The sequence below is a fragment of the Triticum urartu genome, chromosome 5 (assembly GCF_003073215.2).
Source record: "Triticum urartu cultivar G1812 chromosome 5, Tu2.1, whole genome shotgun sequence".
In the NCBI taxonomy this organism is placed as follows: Eukaryota; Viridiplantae; Streptophyta; class Magnoliopsida; order Poales; family Poaceae; genus Triticum; species Triticum urartu.
This window is the reverse complement of record NC_053026.1, coordinates 251,982,382-252,001,340: the sequence shown is the minus strand read 5'-3', so window position 1 is coordinate 252,001,340 and position 18,959 is coordinate 251,982,382.

The window sequence follows — 18,959 nt, the reverse complement described above, 5'->3', positions numbered from 1 at the left end:
TGCAAGCACCATAGAATTGCTTTACTTTATCGCTATGCAATAGCAATAGTTGCTAAAGCAATAGTTAGCGCGACGACCATGTGACGACACATTGATAGAGATCAAGTTGATGGAGATCATGGTGTCATGCTGGTGATGATGAAGATCATGACGGTACTTTGGAAATGGAGATCAAAGGCACAAGATGATGATGGCCATATCATGTCACATATTTTGATTGCATGTGATGTTTATCTTTTATACATCTTATTTTGCTTAGTTCGGCGGTAGCTTTATAAGATGATCCCTTACTTAAATTTCAAGGTATAAGTGATCTCCCTAAGTATGCACCGTTGTGACAGTTCTTCGTGCTGAGGCACCACGTGATGATCGGGTGTGATAAGCTCTACGTTCACATACAACGGGTGCAAGCCAGTTTTGCACACACAGAATAATCTGGTTAAACTTGATGAGCCTAGCATATGCAGATATGGCCTTGATCTGAGGATTGTAGACATTGCTGCATAGAAGAATTATATCCTTGATGCACCGCTAGGTGACAGACCTATTGCAGGTGACAGACCACTATGAACGTTTGACGAAGCTCGGTATGATGACTACTTGATAGTTCAGTGCACCATGCTTTAAGGCTTAGAATCGGGACTTCAAAAAATGTTTTGAACGCCACGGAGCATATAAGATGTTCCAAGAGTTGAAATTGGTATTTCATACTCATGCCCGTGTCGAGAGGTATGAGACCTCTGACAGTACTTTGCCTACAAGGCGGAGGAGAATAGCTCAACCAGTGAGCATGTGCTCAAATTGTCTGGGTACTACAATCACTTGAATCAAGTGGGAGTTAATCTTCCAGATAAGATAGTGATTGACTGAATTCTCTAGTCACTATCACCAATTTACTAGAACTTCATGATGAACTATAATATGCAAGGGATAATGGAAATGATTCCCAAGCTCTTCGCGATGCTGAAATCGGTGAAGGTAGAAATCAAGAAAAAGCATCAAGTCTTGATGGTTGAAAAGACCACTAGTTTCAAGTAAAAGGGCAAGGGAAAGAAAGGGAACTTCAAAAAGAATGGCAAGCAAGTTGTCACTCCCGTGAAGAAGCCCAAAGCTAAAGACCTAAGCCTAAAACTGAGTGCTTCTACTGTAAAAGGGAATAGTCACTAGAAGCGGAACTACCCCAAATAATTGGCGGATATGAAGGATGGCAAAGTGAACAAAAGTATATTTGATATACATGTTATTGATGTGTACTCTACTAGTGTTTATAGCAACCCATCGGTATTTGATACTGGTTCAGTTGCTAAGAGTAGTAACTCGAAACGGGAGTTGCAAAATAAACATAGACTAGTTAAGGGCGAGGTGATGATGTGTGATGGAAGTGATTCCAAGGTTGATAAGATCACCATCGCACACTCCCTTTACCTTCGGGATTAGTGTTGAACCTAAAATAAATGTTATTTGGTGTTTGCGTTGAGCATGAATATGATTGGATCATGTTTATTGCAATACGGTTATTCATTTAGGTCAAAGAATAATTGTTGTTCTATTTACATGAATAAAACCTTCTATAGTCATACACTCAATATAAAACGGTTTATTGAATCTTGATCGTAGTGATACACACATTCATAAATATTGAAGCAAAAAGATGCAAAGTTAATAATGATAATGCAACTTATTTGTGGCACTGCTGTTTAGGTCATATTGGTGTGAAGCGCATGAAGAAACACCATGCTGATGGGCTTTTTGAATCACTTGATTATGAATCACTTTATGCTTGCGAACCATGCCTCATAGGGCAAGATGACTAAGACTCCATTCTCCAGAACAATGGAGCGAGCAACTGACTTATTGGAAATAATACATACTGATGTATGCGGTCCGATGAGTATTGAAGCTCGCGGCGAGTATCGTTATTTTCTAACCTTCACAGATGATTTAAGCATATATGGGTATATCTACTTGATGAAACATAAGTCTGAAACATTTGAAAAGTTCAAAGAATTTCAGAGTGAAGTGGAAAATCATCGTAACAAGAAAATAAAGTTTCTGCGATATGATCGTGGAGGAGAATATTTGAGTTACGAGTTTGGTCTTCATTTGAAACAATGTGAAATAGCTTCACAACTCACACCACCTGGAACACCACAACATAATGGTGTGTCCAAATGTCATAACCGTACTTTATTAGATATGGTGTGATCTATGATGTCTCTTACCGATTTACCACTATCGTCTTGGGGTTATGCATTAGAGACAACTACATTCACGTTAAATAGGGCGACAACTAAATCCATTGAGACGACACCGTATGAACTATGGTTTTGGCAAGAAACCTAAGCTGTCGTTTCTTAAAGTTTGGGGTTGTGATGCTTATGTGAAAAAGTTTCAACCTGATAATCTCGAACCCAAATCGGAGAAGTGCGTCTTCATAGGATACCCAAAAAGAAAATGTTGGGTACACCTTCTATCACAGATCCGAAGGCAAGATTTTCGTTCCTAAGAATGGATCCTTTCTAAAGAAGGAGTTTCTTTCGAAAGAAGTGAGTGGGATGAAAGTATAACTTGATGAGGTAAATGTACCTGCTCCCGAATTGGAAAGTAGTTCATCATAGAAATCAGTTCAAGTGACTCCTAGACCAATTTGTGAGGAAGATAATGATGATGATCATAAAACTTCAGATCAAGTTACTACCGAACCTCGTAGGTCAACCAGAGTAAGGTCTACACTAGAGTGGTACGGTAATCCTGTTCTGGAGGTCATGTTACTTGACCATGACGAACCTACGAACTATGAGGAAGCGATGATGAGCCCAGATTCCAATAAATGGCTTGAGGCCACGAAATCTGAGATAGGATCCATGTACAAGAACAATTGTGGACTTTGGTGAACTTGCCCGATGATCGGCAAGCCATTGAGAATAAATGGATCTTCAAGAGGAAGACAGACATTGATAGTAGTGTTACTATCTACAAAGCTCGAATTGTCGCAAAAGGTTTTCGACAAGTTCAAGGTGTGGACTACGATGATATTTTCTCACTCGTATCGATGCTTAAAATATGTCCGAATCATGTTAGCAATTGCCGCATTTTATGAAATCTGGCAAATGGATGTCAAAAGTGCATTCCTTAATGGATTTATTAAAGAAAAGTTGTATATGATGCAACCATAAGGTTTTGTCGATCCTAAAGATGCTAACAAAATGTGCAAGCTCCAGCGATCCATCTATGGACTAGTGCAAGCATCTTGGACTTGGAATATACGCTTTGATAAGTTGATCAAAGCATATAGTTTTATACAGACTTGCGGTGAAGCCTGTATTTACAAGAAAGTGAGTGGGAGCACTACAGCCTTTCTGATAAGTATATGTGAATGACATATTGTCGATCGAAAATGATGTAGAATTTTCTGGAAAGCATAAAGGAGTGTTTGAAAGGAGGTTTTCAAAGAAAGACCTTGGTTAAGCTGCTTAAAAATTGAGCATCAAGATCTATAGAGATAGATTAAGACACTTGATAAATTTTTTCAACGAGTACATACCTTGACAAGTTTTTAAAATAGTTCAAAATGGAACAGTCAAAGAAAGAGTTCTTGCCTGTGTTGCAAGGTGTGAAGTTGAGTAAGACTCAAAGCCCGACCATGATAGAAGATAGATAGAGAATGAAATGCATTCCCGATGCCTCATCCATAGGTTCTATAAAGTATGCCATGCTGTGTACCAGACCTATTGTATATCCCGCCCTGAGTTTGGCAAGGGAGTACAATTTTGATCTAGGAGTAGATCACTGGATGGCGGTCAAAATTATCCTTCAAGGACTAAGGAAATATTTCTTGGTTATGGAGGTGATAAAGAGTTCGTCGTAAAGAGTTACGTAGGTGCAAGCTTTGACACCGATCTGGATAACTCTAAATAACAATCTGGATACATATTGAAAGTGGGAGCAATTAGCTAAAGTAGCTCCGTGCATAGCATTGTAGACATAGAAATTTGCAAAATACATATGGATCTGAATGTGGCAGACCCATTGACTAAACCTCTCTCATAAGCAAAACATGATCACACCTTAGTACTCTTTGGGTGTTAATCACATAGCGATGTGAACTAGATTATTGACTCTAGTAAAGCCTTTGGGTGTTAGTCACATGACGATGTGAACTATTGGTGTTAAATCACATGACGGTGTGAACTAGATTATTGACTCTAGTGCAAGTGGGAGACTGAAGGAAATATGCTCTAGAGGCAATAATAAAGTTGTCATTAATATTTCCTTATATCATGATAAATGTTTATTATTCATGCTAGAATTGTATTAACAGGAAACTTAGTACATGTGTGAATACATAGACAAACAGAGTGTCACTAGTATGCCTCTACTTGACTAGCTCGTTGAATCAAAGATGGTTAAGTTTCCTAGCCATAAGTATGAGTTGTCATTTGATCAGTGGGATCACATCATTAGAGACTGATGTGATTGACTTGACCCATTCTGTTAGCTTAGCACTTGATAGTTTAGTTTATTGCTACTGCTTTCTTCACGACTTATAAATGTTCCTATGACTATGAGATTATGCAACTCCCGAATACTAGAGGAACACTTTGTGTGCTATAAAATGTCACAACATAACTGGGTGACTATAAAGATGCTCTACAGGCGTCTCCGATGGTGTTTGTTAACTTGACATAGATCGAGATGAGGATTTGTCACTCCGATTGTCGGAGAGGTATCTCTGGACCCTCTCGGTAATGCACATCACTATAAGCCTTGCAACCAATGTAACTAATGAGTTAGTTGCGGGATGATGCATTACAGAATGAGTAAAGAGACTTGCCCGTAATGAGATTGAACTAGGTATGGTGATACCGACGATCGGATCTCGGGCAAGTAACATACCGATGACAAAGGGAACAATGTACGTTGTTATGCAATTAGACCGATAAAGATCTTCGTAGAATATGTAGGAGCCAATAAGAGCATCCAGGTTCCTCTATTGGTTAGTGACCGGAGACGTGTCTCAGTCATGTCTACATAGTTCTCGAACCCGTAGGGTCCGCACGCTTAACGTTGGGTGAAGATTTGTATTATGAGTTTATGTGATTTGATGACCGAAGGTTGTTCGGAGTCCGGATGAGATCAAGGACATTACGAGGAGTCTCGAAATGATCGAGCCGTAAAGATCGATATATTGGAAGGCTATATTCGGACATCGGAAAGGTTCTGAGTGATTCGGGTATTTTTCGGAGTACGAGAGTTACTGGAATTTGTATTGGGCCTTAATGGGCCATACGGGAAAGGAGAGAAAGGCCTCAAGGGTGGCCGTGCCCCTTCCCGATGGACTGGTCCAAATTGGACTAGGGAAAGGGGGCGCCCCCTTCCTTCCTTCTCCTTCTCCCTTCCCCTTTTCCTATTCCATGTGGGGGTGGAATCCTACTAGGACTAGGGTGTCCTAGTAGGACTCCGCACTTTGGGCGCGCCCTATGAGGGTCGGCCTCCTCCTCCCTCAATCCTTTATATACATGGCCGAGGGGCACCCCATAGACACAAAAGTTGATCATTGATATCTTAGCCGTGTGGTGCCCCCTTCACCATAATCCACCTTGGTCATATCGTTGCGGTGCTTAGGCGAAGCCCTGCGTCGGTAGCTTCATCATCAACTCATCACGCCGTCGTGCTGACGAAGCTCTCCCTCGATACTCTGCTGGTTCGTGAGTTCATGGGATGTCACCGAGCTGAACGTGTGCAGATCATGGAGGTGCCGTAATTTTGGTGCTAGGATCGGTCGATCGTGAAGACGAACGACTACATCAACCGCGTTGTCATAACGCTTTCGCTTACGATCTATGAGGGTACATAGACAACACTCTCCCCTCTTGTTGCTATGCGTCACCATGATCTTGCGTGTGCGTAAGATTTTTTTTGAAATTACTACGTTCCCCAACATGACCCACCACCATCGCCGGGCGGTGGTCCTGGCTAGGCCATGTGTGCCAAATACCTCTCCCTCTCTGTGTCCATATTCACACTTGTAATTTTTAAGATTGAACATGTTGATGCCATCAATGAATCATTCTTGTTTGTGTGTCTATTCATCTATGTTTGAGTGCCTGATCTAGTTCTATGTTGAAGTATGATCTAGTATGTAAAAATAGTCTTTGTGTCATGATCTATTATTTACTTGCATTGCACGCAATGTTGGGAGACATCATTTCTTGTCATCTTGTTACCACCTACATGTATATGTTACTAATATTCCTCTGCCACTAAGGTGCCCCTCTAGTACTAGTGAGACCGAAGCCTAACACCGCCTTTCTCTCTATTCAATCCTACAGTTACAAAAAACCTTCTTCCTAGCGACCTGTAGAATAGACTATTTCCAAACTATGGCTTGGGTGCGAACGTGCTACACAAACAACGTAGATGTGGGGTTGGTAGTGTCTTCATATTCACTCCCTGTGGGATTTGACACTTACTTATCATGAAATGTGATAGCCATGTACCCTTGCAGGTCATTGCCTAGCATGGATGGAAATCGCAGATCGAAGGTCGCACGAGGAAGTTACCCAGCTTTAGTCCTCCATTGTAGACTAATACCCTATGTCCTACTTCACTGTTGTTACTGATAGGGGAATACCTTACACGAGGGGTTATAGTGGCATAAGTATGATTCTACCAGGAGTTGTTCTATAGGAGAGTAGATTGGAACAAGAGCTCCCTAGCCTCGCCTTATATACGCGGTTAAGGCTAGCATTTTACAATGTGATAGATGCGATCTTGGTCGCCGCCGGCGTATAATTGGGGGCCAAGATAGTCTAGGATTGCCTATCTATCAATATAGACTCCTCCATATTGTCGGTCTCTTTGATGGTGCAGGAAAGTGCGAGATCCCTTGGTAGGGGCCTTGTGTAGTTGGAATTCACGGATTGGAGGTCGCATGGGAATTGATCCAGGTTGGGCCTTCGGAGAGTAATACCCTACATCCTGGTTGATGTTGCTATTCATGATGGGGATACCTCATGCGAGGGATTATAATGATGTAAATGGAGATTGCTACCAAGAGTTATTCTACAGAGAGTAGAGCTTGGAATGGGAGAACCTCCCCTTATATACAAAATTTAGGGGGCCACCGCCACCAACTTGGGATTCAAGATGATCCAATGACATCGCTTCCTTCCTCAAGGCTCCCTCTTGTTGTTGGGTAAGTAAGAGGCCTCTTGGTCCTACTGGCAGGCCTTCTGCCGGGCTCCCCGATGGTGAGCCACCCTAGTGTATGGCACCGTCACTCTTGGCAGGCCTTCTGGGCCTACAGGCAGATCTGCTATCGGGCTCTTGTAGATGAGCCACCCCTGGTGTAGGTACACCATCGGTAGACCCCAACCGTGTCGGAGGTCGAGGTAGCATGTCTTGAGATCTTCGGCGGGCTCCTAATCGCAACATTCTGCCTTCAAGTCATTCTTCGGCTTCTGTGGAGGCCTCAAGGGTACCATCATTGCAGGCTCTGATGCGGGTAGTTTGACTTAGTGGATTAAATTAAACCGAGTAAATAAATTGAAGTGATAATTGACTTTAGGAAATTAAACTTAAAACAAATTTAGTTCAAATTCAAATAAACTTTGAAACATTTGCACATAGTAAATGATCTCGGGTATATACTTGACATTAGGGTCAGACAAAAACAAAATAAATAAACCTTAGTAATCATTTTGGATTTGAATTTGACTTTAGGAAATAATTTAAACATATTTGAACCCAAATCAAATGTCAGCTCAAACTCTAGTCAATTTAAATTCAAATAGCACTAGTACGCCTCGGTGCTATACAAACGGTTTTTAACCCCTTTCCGCGACGACATTTAGAACCGTCGCCTAGTGAGTGACGGCAATAGGGGGGTCCTTCCCACACGACCCAGAAAACATCGGGGATATGTCCTCCTGGCACACACGCTCGGCAAAATGAGGTCGTGTGCGACCGGCGAGCGCTCAAATATGGAAATACGTATAGTAGAGCTAAAAATACAATTATACAGGCGAAATTGTTTCTGGTCGCAAGTACATCGCACACCGTCACTCCCCGCTAAACGTTTCTATTGTATGTACATCCCACACAGTCGCTTCAAGGAAATTGTTTCCGTTCACAGGTACATCACACACAATCTTCCCCATTAAATTGTTTGTGATAGCGTTGCCATTGCACATGATATTAACAATTTTATTGTTTGCGTTATTGAATGCATCACACACGGTGCGTGGAAGAAATTGTGTAGCAAAGTTGTCCTCCACACACAGTTTTTATGTGGTAAACATTTTCGCAAGGTGGCCTAATGCAAACAGTTTTTGTAACACCCTCGATGCGACTATATCTCCCACGTGTCGAGGCACGACTTAGAGGCATAATCGCATTGAAGGCATATGTCGCAAGTGAGGTAATCTTCACACAACCCATGTAATATAATAAGGGAAAGAGATACATAGTTGGCTTACAATCGCCACTTCACACAATTACATGAATAAACATTACATCAATCAAATACACTCATGGTCCGACTACGGAACCAAAATAAAAGAAGAACCCCAAATGCGACAAAGGTCCACGATCGACCCCAACTGGGCTCCACTACTGATCAACTAGAACGAAACAACACAAAGGACAAGAGCTTCATCGAGCTCCTCCTAAGCTCGGTTGCGTCATTTGCACGGACTCATCGGCACCTGCAAACTGGTTTTGGAAGTATCTGTGAGCCACGGGGACTCAGCAATCTCGCACCCTCGCGATCAAGACTATTTAAGCTCATTGGGAAACGTCAAGGTATGAGGTGGAGCTGCAGCAAGCGACTAGCATATATGGTGGCTAACATACGCAAATGAGAGCGAGAAGAGAAGGCAAAGCACGGTCGATAAAAGTATGATCAAGAAGTGATCCTAGACTACCTACGTCAAGCATAACTCCAACAACCGTGTTCACTTCCCGGACACCGCCGGAAAGAGACCATCACGGTTACACACGCGATTGATTCATTTTAATTAAGGTCAAGTTTAGGTTTTCTACAACCGGACGTTAACAAATTCCCATCTGCCCATAACCGCGGGCATGGCTTTCGAAAGTTCAATCCCTGCAGGGGTGTCCCAACTTAGCCCATCACAAGCTCTCACGGTCAACGAAGGAATAGACCTCCACCCGAGACGTTCCGATCAAACTCGGTATCCCGGTACAACAAGACATTTCGACAGGGTAAAACTAAACCAGCAACACCGCCCGATGTGCCGACATCCTGATGGGAGCTGCACATATCTCGTTCTCAGGGCACACCGGATTGTCTAAACTTCCGGTAGGCCAGCCCAGAGTTGCCCCTGGTAGCCACCGGCGGCTGACAGTTTGGACCAACACTTAGACAAGCACTGGCCCGGGGGGGTTTAAAATAAGATGATCCTCGGGATGCGCGACTCCCAAGGGAAAAAACGGCTGGGTGGCAAAAGGTAAAACCAAGGATGGGCATTGCTGGCAAAGCTTTACTTAAGGCGAACTGTCAAGGGGTTCCCATTATAGCCCAACCGCGTAAGGGATGCAAAATCCGGGAACATAACACCGATATGATGGAAACTAGGGCGGCAAGAGTGGAACAAAACACCAGGCATAAGGCCGAGCCTTCCACCCCTTTACCGCTTTACCAAGTATATAGATGCATTAATTAAATAAGATATATCGTGATATCCCAACAAGTAAACAATATTCCAACAAGGAACAACATCTCCATGTTCCAACAAGGAACAAACTTCAATCTTCACCTGCAACTAACAACGCTATAAGAGGGGCTGAGCAAAGCGGTAACATAGCCAATCAACGGTTTGCTAGGACATGGTGAGTTAGAGGTTTGACATGGCAATTGGGAGGCTGACAAGCAAAAGGTAGGCATCGTAGCATTGGCATCGCAAAAGAGCGAGCAAACTAGCATAGCAAAGATAGTAGTGATTTCGAGGGTATGATCATCTTGCCTGAAATCCCGCAAGGAAGAAGAACGAGTCCATGAAGAAGACAAACGGACGTCGATGAACGGATCCTCACAACACGACGTTACCGGAAACAACCCGAAGAAGCACACCGGAAAGAAGCAAACAACATGGTAAACAACCTTCACATAATCATGGCAAGATGCACAACCAAGTATGATGCATGTCCGGTTTAATTATGCATGGCATGGCAAAGTGCACAAACAACACTACAAATTAAGTGCAGCTCAATATGCAACGAGTTGCATATTGACGGAGCACCACATCAATTATTTAGTTCTCTCTCGTTTATGAACCCCAATAATATTAAAGGTTGATTAACATGGCAAGAGGTGAATCACAACAAAACTACCTATCTAGGCAAGTTTAAATGAGGCCGGAAGCAACGAACAACAATTCCGGAAACTCCTCATAAGCATAAATTAGGTTTGGTACTGTTCTGCCCTAAACAATATTTTAGAGTTGTTAAACATGCAAGATGATGCCACCACGTTAAACTAGGCATTTTTCTACCCCATTTACATATAAAGATTATTAAAAACGGAGCTACGGTTATTTAGTTATGAATTAAATCATTTTAGCATGGCATAGGAGCAATTAATGCAAACAACATTTTAATTATTTTAAACATAGCTGAAGGTTGGATATTATTAAACTACACAAAATTCTGAGCAAGTTCCATATATAAATCATTTTAATCCGATGCACGGTTAGTGAGTTATTAAATGCATGAACTAGGGGGACTATACTGCAAAACTGTTGTCTCAGGAATAATAGGATAAATCCCAGGCGCTGAAAAAAAACACATCACGGGCCGAACCTGAGGCAAGCCCAACAGTGAGGAAGAAAAAAAATAGAGGAGGGGGCGCTGGGGGTCGGCTCACCCTGGGCCTTGGCCCATCTGCAGAGAGAGGCCGGCGGATCTGGCGAAGGAAGCTGGGGAGGAGGCCGAGCGAGGCTGGACCGCGGGGAGGACGATTGGGCCGGCCCACGCGGGAGCGGTCAACGGAGGGAGCTGGGCTGGATGCGGGGGCGCGGGCGAGCTGGGCCTTCGGGAGGGCGCGGCCCATGCAGAAGGTCGACGGCGACGAGAGGAACCAGCTGGATCGGTTCCTCCCGATCCATGGCGATGGCGACGATGGAGGATTCCGGCAGGGTGCGGCGAGGTAGGTAGGCCAAGGAGCACCGGATCTGGCGGGGCTCGGCTCCCCGGGGCCGGATCGAGGCAGAGGCGAGCTGGACGGCGGCTGGGAAACGAAGGGGCGACGGGGGCAGACTCCAGCGAGGGTCGGTGATGACCGGAGCCAAGTCCGGCGCTGCACTGCGGCGGCGTTCCGGCGAGGGTCGGTGGCAGCACGAAGCGCCGAGGCGGCGGGGACGAAGGAGAGGCGCGGCGGGGAGCCTCGGGCCCGGGAGGGCCTACGGCGGGCCTCGCGGGCTCTGTGGCGTGGTGCGGCGAAGTGGGCACCGAGCGGACAGATGGCGCGCGTTGGTTGGCTAGCGGCGGCGGCGAGGTGACGTGGCAGCCTCTGGTTGGCTGGAGCGGCGTGAAGGGGCGCAGACATGTCCGGTGAAGGTGGGGATTTCGTCCGGCGGCGCGGATCTGAGAATTTTTAGGGTTAGGGGAAGAATGAACCGTGAATTTCGGAGGGGGGTTGCTCTTTTATAGGTAGAGGGAGCTAGGAGAGTCCAAAAGAGGTGCGGTTTTCGGCCACGCGATCGTGATCGAACGACCGAGATGATGGAGCAGAGTTAGGTGGGTTTTGGGCCAAATTGAAAGGGTGTTGGGCTGCAACACACACGAGGCCTTTTCGGTCCCTCGGTCAACCGTTGGAGTATCAAACGAAGTCCAAATGGTACGAAACTTGACAGGCGGTCTACCGGTAGTAAACCAAGGCCGCTTGGCAAGACTCGGTCCAATCCGGAAATGTTTAATCCCCACACATGAAAGAAAGGTAGAAATGACCACCGGAGAAGAACGGAACGCCGGATTGCAAAACGGACAACGGGGAAAATGCTCGGATGCATGAGACGAACACGTATGCAAATGAAATGCGCATGATGACATGATATGCAATGCATGACACGCAAGGAATGACAAGGCAACACCAACGAATAACTGAACGACACCTGGCACATCAGTCTCGGGGCGTTACAGTTTTCAAGAGGATGACGTGTGTGTAGTGGAGATTGATTACACACATAGTGGATCCTAGAAACGTTTCTGATCTCCACGTCTATCACAGACGTTTCGCTTTCGCAAACCATGTGTAGTGTTATCCCCAATTAATCCCTAATTTGAAAATCACATGTTTTGAATTTGAAAGTAAGCAGCCACTTATTTCATATCCAATCATGTTTATTACAAATATAGGTTCAACCACGAAAGCATAATTCGATGCAAATGTACATATACTAAAGAACTACAAAAGCACCAAGTAAAGAATGATGAGCCACAGTTGTACTAAAGACTGTAAAGAGAGAGGCAAAATACATTCTGGTCGCTAGAGAAGGTGAAGCGGAATTCCCATATTGTGCCCTCCTCCATGCGTAATGTGCGCATGACTCTAGGCCAACCCCTTGTGATGGCTACCCGTCCATCCTTCACTGTCTTCATTACGACTTCTCGACGCTGATTATAGTCTGGATGAAATCTTTAACCTTCATTGTGTGTCCACCAATCATGTAGTTTGCGAGGTAATCTCGAGTGAACTGCTTCGGGAACCACTACAAACGAAAAAGATTCAGACAATGTTGTCCAACAACTCATTATGGGCAGTAAAAAGAGAAGGCTGCAGAGTTTGTAGTTACCATCCTACAGCTCACTGTTGTGTTGGATAGAGCATAAACAAAAAATTTGCTTGCCACCATTCGTATCGTTTTGCTAATAATCCTTATCAGTTCCTCACTTGATGCTTGTTCATCAATATCTCATTGCCCCATACGCAAAAAGGGTTGATGCGTGGATCCTTGCCAAGGGCATATGTACCTACAAGCAACAAGTCAATATTAAAGCTAACAAGTGTCCAGGTCTGGATCTGTATGCACTACATTATGGAACAACGGGGGGGAGTACAAGCCGTGGGATGAAGCTAACCTCGGCGGAAAATTGTGGCCACTCCCGTTGTTGTCCTGCATAAGTAGTGGAAAGGCATGATAAGTACAGCAACCTTAACATCATACAAATATAGCAAAGGTAAACAACATCATCTCCAAATGATAGCTTGAATGTGTTGGTCAGCATGCTGTTAAAGCAGATATAAAATGGAAGGCAATTTTACCGACAGTAGGCTTAACAGCCATCAAATATTGCAATTCAAACTGGTATTGTTGAAAATGAATAGAACGTAGGTAATGTTTAAACATCACACTGGATAAATGTGTAAAACTGAAATAAAGGGCATGTGTTAACTACACCACGAATAACTGGAACCAAATATAGCCATTCAAACTGGTATTGATGTAGTCGAGCAGCACAATTCCGACTTGCACATAATGAACAACACATTGTGAATGACTGAAATAAACAAGGCATAAATGACTAGTATAACAACCAAATATAGCCATTGAAAACTCGACAGAGTCTCACTACAACCAACCTAACAAGAAAATACAGATAAACAGGGCATATGCTTGAAAACTGGACAAATGCTCGCTGCAACCAACCTAACAAGCAGCTATAGATAAACAAGGCATCTGCTTGATAACCGGACAAATGCTAAAAAAAAGCAACCTAACAACCAAATACAGATAAACAAGGCATCTGCTTGATAACTGGACAAATGCTCACTTCAACCAAACTAAGAACCAAATACATATAAACAAGGCATCTACTCGATAACTGAAAAAATGCTCACTCCAACCAACCTAACAACCAAATATAGATAAACAAGGCATCTAATCACTATAAACAACCAAATATAGCCATTCCTGAAACTGAAGTGGACAATTCATACCTAAACATCACATAGCCCTATTGAACAATACATTTTTGCATAACTGAAATAATTAAACATGGCATAGTTAAAGCACCGCACGACAAATGCTACTACAACAAAGGGTACGGGTTGGCAAGCTAGAAAAGGTAAGATTTGCTGATAGAATGTTGCCTCACATTTAATGGACAGGATCCTTCCAGTTGGAATAGCACAGACCCATGGTGCGATCTCTGATGTCACAGATGGGCTGTTTCACCTTGGAAGAATCTTCGTGGGTGCCCTCCTCGTGGTCGTGGTCGTGGTCGATGAGATCTGACTTGGCAATTGAGGATCCCAAGCCGCCGACATAGAACGTGTCCTTCAGAAATGACAAAATGGGCAAATCCTTGACCGCTTGGTGGAGGAGATCAGTGGCAGGGCCGTCGAAGAGATCGATGGCGGTTGAACCAGAGGGGTTGGGGATGGACCACTTAACCTGTCACATGGCCCGCGTGAAGCCGTCGTTGTGGACGAGCTTGATGTCGTAGCTAGCTTTCCCGAGATACAGTAATAGGCTAGCCCGCTGACATGAAGCCTTCATCATGGCATCGTAGTTAACGTCTTCACCGGCTTTCGCGACGACGTGTGGCTTCGGGATCAACAGGTAGGGGAAAATGGCGGCCACCTCGCCAACGTCCACCGGAGAGGCCATGATAAACCTCTTCTTGGCCCAACGCTCATCAGGCTCCCCGGGATACGTGGTCGAGCTTAGGCTGCGACATTCTGGAGTAGGGGATGTGGATCTGGTGGGGAGGGACACCGCAGGCCTCATCTAAAAACTCAGGGGAGTGGGGCGATGGTATGGGAATCGCTGGGTAACCTGAACTTTATTATCTAAGCTAGGAGGAAAGGGCAGACCGGTAGAGGTTGGCGACGGCGGCGGCGGCGGCCGCGAGCTAGGGTTAGAGGGGCGGATGGGGGACTGGGGAGGGGGTGTGTTTGAGGATACGCCACAACTACTGATTTTTTTAGTAATGGTGGGTGGAGATGGTGGTGGACAAGGGAGGGCGATGGTTCAAATGCCTCAGCTACTGCAATTTTACTGTAACATCGGTGCTGGAGGAGTGTGGGTGACGGTTGAAGTATGGCGGCTACTAAAATTTGGGTAAAGGAATTGATGCGGGGCGGGAGTTCCCAAGATCGCGCACTGTCTAATAACAATATGCGTGTATGATAATAAGGAAAAGTGGCGCGGAACCGCCGATTTTTGCAACGCTCAAGGCGGGTAGTTTGTTTTTATATATCTAGCTAGCTGGTCTATCGCACAAGGTTCGTCCTAATTTCCAAATAAACTTACCCGCCTTTAGCTTGCATAGGTGCTGGTTTTGCAGCGCACTTACATTGCACACGGTTAAGCCAGTACCTCCACCCTTTGCTCGCGCTTGCGCGGTCGTGGTGATTTTACAGTGCACTTGCATCATGCACGGTTGAGCTAGTACCTCCACCTTTGCTCGCACTTGTGCAGGCATGGTGATTCACAGCGCACTTGTATCGCACACGGTTAAGATATTATACCCGTGTCCTTTGAGCGTCATCAGAGTCTTTGCAACAAAAAATAACGTTAGAGAGGGTCAGAAGAAAGCCACAACAGCATGTGGCCCAAATATATATGAGTGAAACGGGTGTTATGTGATGTTAAAAATTCCAATGCACAACTTTGACCGCGCAGGCCCACGGTTGGGCGTGTCGTTGAAGATCGATGAGAGGGGCCAGAAGTCAAGAACCACCTGGAAGTGGCCAAATATATGTAGGAATATTGGGGATGTTTAAAACTTTAAATACACAATGCATAACTTTGGTGGCACGTTCCTCGCAAACCCGAAAGCACCCTTGGATATATGTCATACCTAGCTAGGATGCTTGGCCCACCACCTCCCACTTCGTGTCAGCGGGGTGGATGCACGTAATGATCGATACTTTGGTCATACATGCATGTCGCCATGACCTACCATAAGACGGCCCAATGAATCTATTGCTTGGTCAAATGATAGTTGTTGTTGTTGATAAACCACTTGGGCAAATAGATTGAACCATCATAAAAATCGCACGAGAGGGACCACAAAACAAGCACCTCTTGCATGCGGCCCAAAATGATGTACGTTGGGAAGGGGTGATGTGTGTTTTCAATATAGAATAATGTGCAATTTAGATGTGGTGCCTACCTCTCGATACATACAACAACCATGAAGGCAAGGTAGTTAAGGAGGAGATACGCGGGATATGATGTGGGTCGAACCCAGCAATCTGAGCATGTGGGAGGGAATCCTGACAACGCATGAGCTCGAGCTTTGGTTGAGCGACATGTGATGGTGACCGGCCCTAACACGAACTAGGAGGAATCCATTCATGGCCAACACATACCCCTCATTATCGGTCAAAGGGATGATATATATACACTTGGGGATCCCACAGATATGCGTGTCGTCACAAAAAACCGCACAAGGGAGACGTGGTCGATTAGAAGACCCCGTATACACCGCATGCGGCCCGAAAATATGTATGGTATGGTGGTGTGTGATGTGTTTAAATCCCAAATGCACAACTTCGATGGGCCACCAACTATATTACAAACCGAACACCGTACCTGACTCCAAGCCTGGTTCAATACGTACGATGTCAGCTTCCCAACTTCGAGGCGGTGGTGGCGGGGGGGGGGGGGGGGGGGGGGGGGGGTCGTCCCACGCATGCGCTCAAACTTTATTTGGTCTAGCATGGGACACATCTATATCTATACCCCTCTATAGTGTGCGAATAACTTTGAAAGTTGGTCATTGGATGAAGCCAATCCGACGGTACAGAGATGGCAAATCCGAGCACTACTGGTCGTTGGATATCATCTACATTCCACCAGATTCTGCCACATGTACAATCTAGAAGACTCCATGGTTGAACTTAAGCATAATGCACAAACCTCAAAACACAAGTACTTTTCCTTTGTTCTCTAGAATCTTCCATATCTTAATTGCCCAAACTTTTTTCTAAATGAATTGTCACTTTTGTATTTACTTTATGCTTTATAATGCACAATTCCATGAATCTTAAAATATATTTTTTATAAAACTAATTGATTTTGGATGAGATGAACTATAAGAATTAAACGAACATCTACATCATGCATATATGACTCAAAGCTTACATGCTATAGTGTGGTATTTATTCATAATTTGGTTACCAAATCTCATACATGCAATGCATGTGTGCCTTACTAGTATCAATAGGAAACCATCATGGTCAAACCATTCTCGTTGTTGGGTCAAAGGGATAGATTGTGTGCCCCCCCCTAATTTTCGGTAAAGGATAGTATATATTGCTCGGGGATATATATATATGTGTGTCGCGCCTATAAGCCACACAAGGGAGACATGCTCGAGAAGAACACCCTGACCCCTATACCCTGCATGCGACCTGAAAAAGGTTTAAATAATTGCCATGATAGGTCAAGTCAATCATTCTTTAATTTTTTAGAGGAAAAAATAACCCATAGAAACATAGTAGGTTTATATAATCGCCATAATAGGTCAAGTCAATCATTCTTTAATTTTTTTAGAGCAAAAAATGACCCATAAAAACATACTCTACAAATTAGCAAAACAAGGATCCCATGGTTTATATAAATGCCATGATAGGTCACTATAGAGATATAATATATCTCTATAATGACCGTGTCAAAGCATTTAAAAGAAGCTTGAGATATGCAACTTCCCACCAGCTCACCCATCCTTGGACTACTCTAGCCTGAGCACGCTTAACTTCTGCACTCTATTCGACTAGGCTAGCGGATGGGAAGTCGTCCCTTGCTGATAAGAATTGCCTCCTTGCCATTAAGGTGTTTCACGCTGGTCACCCTATGGGACCTACTCCCTCCCATCACACACATTTGTGCTTTTAGAAACTGTGTGGGATATTTACATGGCCGGTGTGTTGCCTCTAGCCTTCAATGAGCACTAACACTGGTAGCGGGAAAACGATGGGAGAAGAGGCGGGAAACCGATGAGAGGAGTGGCGAGAAACGGTAGCCAGTTTAGAAAACCTAGTAGAGAAGGAAGCGTGAGCTAGCACGATGGATGCGCACAGTGCTTACCCATGTACTGCATGTGCTATCGAAAGGGCTTAGGGTTTCCGTTCAATCTGGGAGCATCCAATGGTGCACACGTACGATCCGTGGGGTTTGGGTTCTCGCCAATCAAAACACACGACTCAGATCGCGCGCAGCAGGGGGAGGGGGGCAACGGCCACGGTTTGGTAGGCACATGGATTTCGTGAGTGAACCGTGTCCTATTTGAAAACATTTCGTGAGAAGAATCTCAGTTTTTAAATCCCCGTAAATCCAAAACTAACCCAAAAATCATGACACATGGCATGGTGTCATGACATGGCACATATATGTCGTGCTAAAACATTGTCCAATTTGGGCCAAGCTTTATTACAAACCTCTTACAAACCGGAGCTTCTCTTAAGGAAGCCTCCTGGTTCCGATAGGGAAACGTGTTCCCCTCGTGGGCAAAACATAATCACTACCTCTTTTCTCCTTCTATTTTCTTCCACGGGCAACATGGAACGACATGATATTTGTGCTGAAATTTAAACTTATTCAGGGTTCGTTTGGCCTTTTTATACACTGATTGAGTTTCCTAGGCATTTAATGTCCATAATTCGAATCTGAACTTCAAATACATGCTCCAGTTCACCAAAATGGCTAGAAAAATTATACATGTGTCATTGGGTGCTTGTTTAGGTCCCATGCCAGGAATGGGAACAAATTACAACAGTACCGGTGTCCTGGCTCGTCCTCAACCATTTCGAATCTTGGTTTTTAAATCCCCTAAATCCAAAACTCACCAGAAAGTCATCAAAGGTGGCATTGTGTCACATCATGGACTATATATGTCATGGTAAAAACATTGCCTATTTGGGCCAAGCTTTATTACAAACCTCTTACAAACCGGAGCATGTCGCCAGAACCCTCGTGCTTTCGATA